Source organism: Thalia democratica, unplaced genomic scaffold, assembly GCF_965202585.1.
Source record: "Thalia democratica unplaced genomic scaffold, ktThaDemo2.hap1.1 HAP1_SCAFFOLD_1242, whole genome shotgun sequence".
Taxonomy (NCBI): Eukaryota; Metazoa; Chordata; class Thaliacea; order Salpida; family Salpidae; genus Thalia; species Thalia democratica.
Window position 1 is genome coordinate 1 of NW_028140141.1, and position 10,000 is coordinate 10,000.

General features: G+C 30.1%; 3 non-coding genes and 1 pseudogene across 3 annotated transcripts in view; all 4 read right to left on the reverse strand.

The window, feature by feature from the left end:
- On the reverse strand, positions 1-1,677 carry LOC145848106 (small subunit ribosomal RNA; annotated as a pseudogene; the record flags this gene model as incomplete).
- Positions 1,678-5,327: 3,650 nt separating this feature from the next.
- On the reverse strand, positions 5,328-5,446 carry LOC145848098 (5S ribosomal RNA). The gene has a single exon (XR_014371713.1). It is a non-coding gene; the product is annotated as a 5S ribosomal RNA (ribosomal RNA).
- A 2,642-nt stretch (positions 5,447-8,088) lies between these two features.
- Positions 8,089-8,207, reverse strand: LOC145848107 (5S ribosomal RNA). The gene has a single exon (XR_014371721.1). It is a non-coding gene; the product is annotated as a 5S ribosomal RNA (ribosomal RNA).
- Positions 8,208-9,926: 1,719 nt separating this feature from the next.
- Positions 9,927-10,000, reverse strand: part of LOC145848102 (U5 spliceosomal RNA) — a 115-nt gene continuing 41 nt past the window's right edge. Inside the window, exon 1 of the small nuclear RNA XR_014371717.1 lies at positions 9,927-10,000. This exon is cut by the window's right edge and continues 41 nt beyond it. This is a non-coding gene — a small nuclear RNA (U5 spliceosomal RNA).

Consider the following 10,000-nt stretch of genomic DNA (forward strand, 5'->3'; position numbering starts at 1 on the left):
CTCACTAAACCATTCAATCGGTAGTAGCGACGGGCGGTGTGTACAAAGGGCAGGGACGTAATCAACGCAAGCTAATGACTCGCGCTTACTGGGAATTCCTCGTTCAAGGGAAACAATTGCAAGTCCCTATCCCTAGCACGACCGGGGTTCAACGGATTACCCGGACCTTTCGGCCTAGGGAACACACGATGATCCGGTCAGTGTAGCGCGCGTGCGGCCCCGAACATCTAAGGGCATCACAGACCTGTTATTGCTCAATCTCGTGTGGCTAAACGCCACTAGTCCCTCTAAGAAGTTGTCTCCGACCCAATGGGTCGAGCAGCTATTTAGCAAGTAAGAGTCTCGTTCGTTATCGGAATTAACCAGACAAATCGCTCCACCAACTAAGAACGGCCATGCACCACCACCCACAGAATCAAGAAAGAGCTCTCAATCTGTCAATCCTCGCTGTGTCCGGGCCGGGTGAGATTTCCCGTGTTGAGTCAAATTAAGCCGCAGGCTCCACTCCTGGTGGTGCCCTTCCGTCAATTCCTTTAAGTTTCAGCTTTGCAACCATACTTCCCCCGGAACCCAAAGACTTTGGTTTCCCGGAAGCTGCCGGACAGTTCTTAAGTTCGACACTGCCCGATCGCTAGTCGGCATCGTTTAAGGTCAGAACTAGGACGGTATCTGATCGTCTTCGAACCTCTGACTTTCGCTCTTGATTAAAGAAAACATTCTTGGCAAATGCTTTCGCAGTCGTTCGTCTTGCGCCGATCCAAGAATTTCACCTCTAACGGCACAGTACGGATGCCCCCGTCCGTTCCTATTAATCATTACCTCGTGCTCCGAAAACCAACAAAATAGAACCGAGGTCCTATTCCATTATTCCATGCAACATTATACAAGCGTAAAGCCTGCTTTGAACACTCTAATTTTTTCAAGGTAAACTTGCCGGACCACCGCAACACTCAGTTAAGAGCACCGCGAAGGCACCGACCAACAAGAACAACGAGGCCAGTGCTAGCCTTTCGACCGACCAACCTCGCCGTCCCTATATCCAACTACGAGCTTTTCAACCGCAACAACTTAAATATACACTTTTGGAGCTGGAATTACCGCGGCTGCTGGCACCAGACTTGCCCTCCAATGGATACTCGTTAAAAAGTTTAAAGTGTACTCATTCCAATTGCAGGACCTCGTACGAGGTCTGCATTGTTATTTTTCGTCACTACCTCCCCGAGCCGGGAATGGGTAATTTGCGCGCCTGCTGCCTTCCTTGGATGTGGTAGCCGTTTCTCAGGCTCCCTCTCCGGAATCGAACCCTGATTCTCCGTCACCCGTTACAACCTCGGTAGGCCGATACCGTACCGACGATAGTTGATAGGGCAGTTGCTTTAATGAGATGTCGCCAGCACTAGGCCGTGCGATCCGCAAGCTTATCCAGAGTCACCATTGTAACGACCCGAAAGCCGGTTAGTTTTGGTCTGATAAATGCGCGCCTCACGTCAGTTCGGCGCTTTACGCATGTATTAGCTCTAGAATTGCCACAGTTATCCATGTAAAAGCGTACAATCAAATGAACCATAACTGATTTAATGAGCCATTCGCAGTTTCACTGTACGTGAGCTCGTACTTACACTTGCATGGCTTAATCTTTGAGACAAGCATATGACTACTGGCAGGATCAACCAGATAACTATCCGAGGGCGTTTAAACCCGTTGCTCGACTGAGCGTTTTTACTGTATAAATACAGACCTTTTCTATCACTCGGCTTAAAAGCCTTGCGAACGTTACTGAAAGTCGGCGCCGGCCTTTTGCTGTTTAAAGCGCCAGCCCGCGTCGACTGCAGCATGCAGCTATACAACTGACTGTTCTTTCTCCCGACCAACCGTTTGCCTTCTGCCGGTTAACTCGTCAGCAGCAACACGCCATCTGTCTGCTGCAGTTACCCGCCTCGAGCCGTGCCTGCCTGCGTCGGCTACTCGTCTCGACGACTTCGCAAAGCTATAAGCCTACCGCCGCTGGACGCTTGTAGTTTTTCATACGCTGCTCCAATGCGTTTACATAGCACGTTCGCCGCCGCTGCAATAGCCGCGCCTCGGGTGCTAAACAGTAATGCTTTAAGCCCGCTTTCTCGCCAAGTCGACCGAACGCACAAACACGTCTCTCTCACTAGTGTAAAGTAATGCATACGTGTATGATGCTCAAATGTTGCTGTTGAACTTTTTTTGCCGATTTTTTTCAATTTGTTTGTTTCTTTTCAATTATTTTAATGTTTTAAGCTTATTTATGCTACGTTTAAATGTTTTAATACTTTTTTTATACTTTATTTAATATGTTTAAAAGAAATAAATAAAAAATAATATATATAAACTACTTTTTTTAATGTTTTAAATATGTTTGTTTATTATAAATAAACTTTATTTGTATTATTTTTTATTTAAACTTACTTTTTAAATCTTTATACTTGTTTTATCGTTTTAAGCACATTGCGATAAATATAATAAACAAAAAATTGAATGAAAATAATAATAATAATAAAAAAAAAAAAAAAAACATATGCTTATTTTATATGTTTCATTTTATTTTTATTTAAACTTACCTTTCAAACCTTAATACTCGTTTTATTTTTTTAAGCAGATCGCGATAAATATAATAAACAAACAATTAAATAAAAATAAATAAAAATAAAATAAAAAAATCAAACAAAAGCTTATTTTATATGTTTCATTTTATCTTTATTTAAACTTCCTTTTAAACCTTTATAATTGTTTTATTTTTTAAGCACATCGCGATAGATATAATAAACAAACAATGAAATAAAAATAATAATAATAATAATAATAATAAATCATAAGCTTATTTTGTATGTTTCATTTTATTTTATTTAAAACTTACAACTTAAACCTTTGTATTTGTTCTATTCTTTTAAGCACATCGCGATAAATATAATAAGCAAACAATTAAATAAAAATAAAATAAAAAATCAAACATAAGCTTATTTTATATGTTTCATTTTATCTTTATTTAAAATTACTTTTTAAACCTTTATAGTTGTTTTATTTTTTAAGCACATCGCGATAGATATAATAAACAAACAATGAAATAAAAATAATAATAATGAAAAAAAAATCATAAACTTATTTTATATGTTTCATTTTATTTTTATTTAAACTTACTTTTTAAATCTATATAGTTGTTTTATTTTTTAAGCACATGGCGATAAATATAATAAGCAAACAATTAAATAAAGATAATAACAAATAAATAAAACAATACGGCTAAACTATAAAAAGAAAACTAAATAACTGATAAATACTTGTAAAACATTATTTGAAAAATTTATTTTGAAACACAACACGATTGATTTATAAATAATAATATAATTTTAATTTGTGTAGTTCATTTAAAGTAGTCTCCCTTTTTGCTTCTGGTTTTATTAGAGTTATATATAACAATAAATTGTGTAGTTTATTTAAAGTAGTCTCCCTTTTTGCTTCTAGTTTAATTAAAGTTATATAACACATACTATAGTAAGTTAAATAAACTATAGTAACTTTATAAAACTACTTTACAAAATACATTTGTATAATTTAATAACTTTAAAATAACTATCAAGAATAAAATAGAATAGAATAGCTTTAAGTTTAGTATACAATTGGTATGTAAATTGTGTAGTTTATTGAAAGTAGTCTCCTTATTTGCTTCTGGTTTTACTTGAGTTACATAACGTTAAATAAACATACTTAATAAACGTAACCATCAATACTGTCATTTTAATAAAACTAAGTACAAATAACAATACAAATACAAGAACTTTAAAAAGCCTTCGCTTGTATCTGTTGGTAACAGTAAATAACCTATTATGACTCACAATACAAGAGTGCGAAATTTATTTTTCATTTGATTTTTCAGGTATTTATTTATTTGTGGAAATAAACTTTTTTATTACATTAGAAACTAATTGAATTTTTCCTCTAACTATACCTATTATTATATTTAGTATGCTTAAAAGTAATAAAATGAAACGTCGCGATTATATAATAAACAAACAATCAAACAAACAAAGAAATAAAAAAAAATATTTTTTTAAACTTATATTTCAACTATATGTCTTATTTTATTTTCATTTAAACTTACTTTAAACCTCTGTATTTGTTATATATATTTCAACACAATACGATTAAACTATAAGACAAACAACAAAATAAAATAATCACATTAATAAATACACTAAGCAAATAGCTAGAATAAATATAAATAGTTCAATATATACAATATATTTCTTCTATTTTTAAGTTACTTGTTAAACATATTTATTTAAAAATGTTTCTTTAGAATATAAAACTAACAGTTGTACAAATAAAGAAATTAAAAAGCCAAAACACATAACACTAACTTTTCATAAATTAGATATGCAAATATGAACAAAATAATAACTAAATTGTAAAGCTTTTGTAAACTGTGAACTTATAAACTTATAATAATAATTGCATATTCACTATTCACAATAGCTTTTTATTTAGTACACAACTGGTCTGTAAATTGTGTAGTTTATTGAAAGTATAATCCCGTTTTGCTTCTGGTTTAAATTAAGTTATACAACACATACTAAAGTAAATTAAATAAAGTAATTCACTACTATCTATTAAATAAAACCAATTTACAAAATACATTAATTTAAATTAAAGTGAATTTTGAACTTATAATAATAATTGCATATTCACTATTCAGAATTTCTTTAAATTTAGTACACAACTGGTCTGTAAATTGTGTTGGTTCTATTCAAGTACTCTCCTTGTTTGTTTTGTTTTAGTTGTATTTATTTTTAGATACTAGCACATTCAATACACATAATAAAGTAAACCAAATAAACTCTATTAATTTAAACTAAGTACAAATACATTAAGTTAATACAAAACTTTAAAAAGCTTTTGCTAGTATCTGTTGGTAACAGTAAATAACTTATTATGACTCACAATACAAAAGTGCAAAATTTATTTTCGTTTGATTTTTCAAGTAGCCACGCTTTTATTTGTTTGTGGACAAAAAGACTTTAAAGTTTTAGTATAAAAGACTAATTGTATTAATTTTAACTCAGAAAATTGTACTCTACAAGATGGTGCCATTATTTTTTCGATATCTCAAACTGGTCAAACCACTTTTTTAGCGCTCTAATTGGTTTAAACAGCAAATAACGTTATCTGATTGGCTTGAGTTTTTATTTGCTAATAACTAGAATTTACTTTTCTTTTAAGCGTTAAAGAAATGTAAATAAACGAGTAATAAGTATAAATAGGTCAGAAAGAAAAATAGTACAAAAAAGATGAATTCAAAAAGCAAAAGCCTACGGCACGTGGTATTCCCAAGCGGTCACCCATCTAAGTACTAACCACGCCCGACACTGCTTAACTTCCCAGATCGGACGAGATGGGGTGTGCTCAGTGTGGTATGGTCGTAGGCGTTTGAAAGCGTTTACAAGCCTTTATAAACCCTTCGGTTTGTTTAAAAAACCTATTTGCACTTGATTTACAATCGATTTGATATTTTAAAATTATTCCTTATAAAATTTTAACCTGAATTAACTTTTTTTTTGTTTTTTTAATCAACAGTTACTCCCAAACTGTACTAAAACTGTATTGTAACTGTACAAAAGTGTTTGTTTAAATTATTGTTATCTATAAATTACCTAAGACCAGGACAAGTAGAAGTAAAGTTTATTGAATTATTAAATAAATAAAATAAAATCGTAAAATAAAATAATACAATATGTTTACAATTTGTCATTGATCTATCCATTTATGTTATTGCATTACAAATACAAACATTTCATACATTCAAGAGTATTATTCATCAATCTTTTCAATATAATAAGTTTTAAATTTATATTTATTTTTAAATAATTCCTGACATTTTAGATTACCTGAGATTTTTTTTTAATTAAATTAATTTTAGTAATTAAATACTTGACGTTCTATTTTGTTTAATTTGATAACTCAACCATGCTTATTTTTTTTTTACTAATTTAAAGAACTATTAAACTAAAAGACATTACATACAGCTTCTAAAAGTTTTAAACACCTTAAAAAATATTATTATTTTAAAGATATATTAAAGAACTAAACAGATATTACTCCTAAAAAATCTTGTTAATAATATATAAAAAGTACTCAAAGTCAGACTCGGAAATATATATACTGTTGTATATCTTACTTGAAGTTCACTGTAATTGACACTGAAAAATTGACACTTGAAGTTCACTGAAAAATCAACCTATTTATATAGCAAAATATTTCTTTATCTTTGTCGTGGCGCGGTGGGTCAGTGGTCTTATCAGCTGACTCATAAGCAGAAGGTTGAGAGATCGAATCCCGCTAGTCGTCACGAAACACCACTATCGTTCAATGTTCGGGCTTCAAATTCTTTGAGATTATACTGTACTATTTATCTATCTAACTAATCTATCTAACAAATGTTGTTCAATCTAGGTTGTGGGTACTTGGGTCGAGTAATGCCTTTGACTTACAATCTGTTGTGGATTGACAATATTCCTCTATCTATCAATAAACAAATCTATCTAATAAATGTTGTTCAATCTAGGTTGTGGGTACTTGGGTCGAGTAATGCCTTTGACCTACAATCTGTTGTTGATTGTCAACATTCCTCTATCTATCAATAATGATTATATTCAATATTAAATGTTGATTAATTCAGTTGTAAGAAAACCAGTGCGCTGGTTAGGTTGGGTAAGGCCTTCGACTTACAATCTTGGGGATTATCAACGTTCATCACAAGTACAGTAACGATCTCATTGAATTTCCAGTTGGAACATTGGATTGTAGTGGTGGCCTACTTTGTAGGTTTTTTGCCTAGTTTGTTTTTTGCCTAGTAGTGTTTGCCTAGTTTGACAAACTATTGTATATATATTGTACAACTTTATTTGTATTATTTTTTATTTAAATTACTACTTATTATTAAAGAATTAAATTTTCTTAGAAAAAAAAAACTATGTATTTGAACTAATGCTTATTTTATATGTTTTGTTTTATTTTTATTCAAACTTACTTTAAACCTCTGTATTTTTTATACAATACGATTAAACTATATAACAGAAAAATAATTAAATAATCAAACTATTGAATAAGCAGTTAATTAGTGTGTTTTTTTATGCTTCTTTCATTTTTAACTTACTTGTTAACCATATTTCTTTTATTAAAGTATAAAACTAACAGTTACTAAATTTATATTTATTATATTTAAAAAAAAACTTCTATACTAACTCTAATTTCAAAGCATATTAAAACATACAAATTTTACCAACTAAATATTTATTTTTATTTTTATTATTATAATTTTCAAACATAAGCTTGTATACCTTATATACCTATATACCTCATATAGTAGGCTTGACATAACATAACATTATTTAATTCTTTTTGTTTGAAATAAACTCATTTAGTTATTAGTAAATTACAACATAAATGTTTATAACAATAAAACTAAGATTTAGCTTTTGAGTTAGTAAACTTTGATAGTTTTCTTTTAATAGTTTAATAGTCCTTATTTAAGTTCAAACAAAATTGCTATATATTTAATACACATACAAAAGTAAACTAAGTAAACGTAATTCAATAGTTTCTATTAAGTAAAAGTAATTACAAATACATTAAGTTAATACAAAACTTTAAAAAGCTTTTGCTAGTATCTGTTGGTAACAGTAAATAACTTATTATGACTCACAATACAAAAGTGCAAAATTTATTTTCGTTTGATTTTTCAAGTAGCCACGCTTTTATTTGTTTTTGGACAAAAAAACTTTAAAGTTTTAGTATAAAAGACTAATTGTATTAATTTCAACTCAGAAAATTGTACTCTACAAGATGGTGCCATTATTTTTTCGATATCTCAAACTGGTCAAACCACTTTTTTAGCGCTCTAATTGGTTTAAACAGCAAATAACGTTATCTGATTGGCTTGAGTTTTTATTTGCTAATAACTAGAATTTACTTTTCTTTTAAGCGTTAAAGAAATGTAAATAAACGAGTAATAAGTATAAATAGGTCAGAAAGAAAAATAGTACAAAAAAGATGAATTCAAAAAGCAAAAGCCTACGGCACGTGGTATTCCCAAGCGGTCACCCATCTAAGTACTAACCACGCCCGACACTGCTTAACTTCCCAGATCGGACGAGATGGGGTGTGCTCAGTGTGGTATGGTCGTAGGCGTTTGAGAGCGTTTACAAGCCTTTATAAACCCTTCGGTTTGTTTAAAAAACCTATTTGCACTTGATTTACAATCAATTTGATATTTTAAAATTAATCCTTATAAAGTTTTAACTTGATGTAAGTATTTTTTTTATTAAAACCTATTTTTTTGGTGTTTTAATTACAATTACTCCCTGTAACTTTATTTAAGACTTTGTTTAAAAGATTGTTAACTATATTCTATATTAAATACTATGATAATTAGAAGTAAAGTTTATTAAGTGATTAAACTAAATAAAAAATATTGTTAAAATAAACATGTTGTGTTTAGTTTGTTTTACTATTTCTCATTGTTCTATTTATAGATGGTATTGTTTTACTTCAAGAATATTTATAGTTAGTTTCTAAAGAATATCTCATACTACATCAGATTTTACGATTAACTTAATTTTAGGTAATAAAATATTTGACGTTTAATTCAATAACTCAACTATGTTTATGTTATAAAATAATAGTATATAATACACATACATTATAATATAATAATATGTATAACTAGTTGTTTTACTTTAAAATGAATAATTAAGCGGAAGAATTAAAAGAACTCACATTTTTGAAGAGAGCGTGGAAAACCAGAATAGTCTTTTAAAACATTTATTAAATTATCGATAAATATAGAATACAATAGAATTAAACATATAAACGTAACTGTGGTTGCTTAGAAACTAAACAAGAAATTTTTTAATAAAAATATAAAATAGTTATTATATAGAATTAAAATAAAATAAAAGTAATATAAATTATATTTTTAAACTAAATAACAATTCACGAGCAATATTAGCGCAATGTCAGAGTATGAGTTTATAATAAAGGAATTACTTCCTTGGTGTTGATACTTACCTTATTCAAATAGAATACATTTTCAGCAATCAGGCTTGTATTTATCTTAGCGCGCGTAACACAACGTTTGTGGGTTTTGGCACACTTTTGTCGATAGTGGGCGCCCCGCCTCTTAAGTACAGAAATTTCGGGAATTTTCGATTTTCGGAATTCTGACTCGACAGATCGTTTTTGTTTGGTCCAGAGACCCCGTAAAAAATTTTTCAGCCCATTTGAAGCATGATGAAAAAATGTTATTTCGACCCCCTTTTTTTAGGGGTTACGGGGACATCGACCCATTTTTTGGGAATAAAAAACTCCTAGAAAAGGACCACTTTTCTTCTTTTTTCGAATTTCGACTTTTTATTTTTTTGGAAAATTTTTCTATTTTCTTTGTTTGTTCTATTATAAGGTCGAAAATATTTTTTTTGAGCTTCGCAACGCATAAGGACTAACGTAAGGTAAGTTTTAAAAGATTTTTTTTTCGATAATTTTTTCTATATTTTTTGTTTGGTCCATTACAAAGTCGAAAATATTTTTTTACGGCTTCTAAACGCGTGTAGATTAACCGTAGGTAGGTTATTTCGAAATTTAAATTTTTCAATATTATTAATATTTCGGTAGATTGTTCGATTATGAGGTTTTTATGGCTCTTTCAGCACCCAATAAGTACATTAAAAAATAAAACACAAAATAAAAACATCAACTAAAATGAAAATAACATATTCTGTGAAAAAACCTACGAAAATTCTTTATGAAATTTTCTTTGTCACATAGGAAGTTAAGAAAAACCGGAAAATAATTCTTCTTGAAGCCATGTTTTTGTATGATAAATAGTATGCAAGCTGCCGATGTCAGAAGACTGTCGACAGCCGAAAAAAAGTCTGTTAAGACTCATTGAAATTGCTCCTGTCCACGGAAATCTTTAGTAAAA